Source organism: Gossypium raimondii, chromosome 2, assembly GCF_025698545.1.
Source record: "Gossypium raimondii isolate GPD5lz chromosome 2, ASM2569854v1, whole genome shotgun sequence".
NCBI classification, from domain to species: Eukaryota; Viridiplantae; Streptophyta; class Magnoliopsida; order Malvales; family Malvaceae; genus Gossypium; species Gossypium raimondii.
Genome location: NC_068566.1, coordinates 27,830,902 through 27,833,108, shown reverse-complemented (window position 1 = coordinate 27,833,108; position 2,207 = coordinate 27,830,902). Strand labels below are relative to the sequence as shown.

Sequence of the window (2,207 nt, the reverse complement as noted above, 5' to 3'; positions counted from 1 at the left end):
CTTAAATAATAGTACAGATTTGATGAACCAAAACTAACATTAAAATTATTGAAAATATTTAATAAAAATCAGATGAGATGGGCACTCAAAATTTAACAATCCATTAGAAACCTGGGTTCTACAAACCAAAAATAAAATAAAATAGAAAACAAGAAAATGCAAAGGAAAAGAATACGAATAAGTCTCTCCTCCATTACAATATTTAAACGAAATTATACTTGTTTGAGCACTGCACTTCCTTTTTTAGCTTATATAAAGTCATATCCTACCACAAATACATCCATAGTAAAATGTATTTCAACATCTTTTCTTTATCCTCCAAGTCTCCATCTTCTTCCCTGTTCAACACTCGCTTTCTTTACCCTCTCACAATACTCTTTCTCTCATCAGTTCTTTGGGGTTCCTTTAGGGTTATTATTCCTTTCATACATACATACTTTTGTTGCTGGTTTTGTAATATAAAAGCAGGTAAAAAGGGAGCTTTCTTCAGTCCACTCATGGGTGGCGAGATGGGATTTCAATTAGCTGCCGACTCATTCATCCAAATACGGTGTTATAAAAAGGACGATATATCTCAGCAAATATATGCTCTGTAAATGAGTGAATGATGCGGGAGACAAATTGAATCTTAAACTTCCTATGCTTGGACTGAAGGGAGCTCCCTCTGCTCTTCTTTTATCCATTCCTTATTTCTTGTTCATGTCACAAAAAGGTTTCTCATTATTCATTAACTTTTTTTTTCTTTTATGTCTACTCATGCATGTTTCTTATTTATTTATAATTATAACGACAAAAAGTATTATGGTGCTGAGGTAATGTTGGAATAAAGAACTTATTCTTTTGTTCTTTATCAACATTTTATATTTTAGACAAGAAAGCAGGGCTGATCTTGTTCTCACCAATTTTTATTTTATTTTGTTTACATATTTAGGTTGTAATGGCTGGCTGGGGTTAATTACTGATAAACTGTTGGTTTTTACAACTTGAACGGGCAGCTTTCGAATCTTTGACACAAACAAGTTTTAGGGTTTATGATTGTGAAGGAGAAGTTGCAATTTATTGTTCAAAGCAACCTAAAATGGCAACGCATGGGAAAGGACAAAAAACATATTGGGTAGTGCTCTTGTACAGCCACAAGTTCCTAGAGAGATGTCCCTCCAGTTCATGTGTAATTACCTAAGATATCCATTTATTGTATATTCTGAATTTTAGTGCAATTTAACTTTGTATTAGTTTCATTCTAGGTTACACAAACATGATTGTATTATAATTGTTAAAAAATTATAATTTAACATAAAAAAACAAATATTACTATAAAAATACTTTTTTATCTTTTAATATTTTGTATATAAAATATTCAAATACCACAACTTAGACCTGCACTAAAGAGAAAACCTACTCTCATTAAAAATTACCTTTCCTTCTAACCAATATTCATTTTATATATTTGTGGAGGAGAGGATCCTCTCTCAGTGCTGAAAAAGCAATGAATTGAGGTCAACTATCCAACTACTGTATGATACATTTCATTTTCGTTCTATTTTATTAAAACAACATTAATAAAAAGAATGTTCTACCTTCCTACTAAAAATAAAGAATAAAAGCAAAATAAACATGAAAAAAAAAGAGAGTTGGAATGAATGAATATGGGTCAAAAGTAAAAGATAGAGTAATTTATTTTAAAATATTATTCTTTCTTGAAAAATTGGGAGCCTTCCTTTATATATAAAAGTAGCTAAGGGTTTAATTGTGATTTATGTATTATTGGGTTTACTTCTTCGTAGTAAGCCAATGGCGAATGCACTCTGTTCCATATTATTTATGGCTCTTCTTTTCCCCAAACCAATCTCTCTCCACCACCCAACCAATCATGTGTGATTCATCTTTTAACTTAGCTCCATTTATATATGATCTTGTTGACTTGAAAAGAATACGAACTCAGATGCACTATAAGATATCCTTATCGTTTAGCACTGATCTCTTTGACTGCAATTTTGAAATTGAAACCAATGTTTGCAATAAAATGGTATATGATGAAAACTCAAAAACCAAACAAAAAAGAGTTGTTATGTTCTGTTTTGTTAAACCTCAAGGATCAAAAACTGATTTCATGTCTTTTGTAGGAGATACACAAGACATAAAGTACCCCATCTAAGTGAGAGGTCAGTATAAACTAAAGGACATTAATGTAGAGCTGCTTCTCTCTT

General features: G+C 31.1%; 1 long non-coding RNA gene across 1 annotated transcript; it reads left to right on the top strand.

Moving 5' to 3' along the window:
- Window positions 1–300: 300 nt before the first annotated feature.
- LOC128034673 (uncharacterized) lies at window positions 301–1,320 on the top strand. The gene is made up of 2 exons (XR_008190812.1): window positions 301–712; window positions 932–1,320. It is a non-coding gene; the product is annotated as an uncharacterized LOC128034673 (long non-coding RNA).
- The last annotated feature ends 887 nt before the right edge of the window (window positions 1,321–2,207 follow it).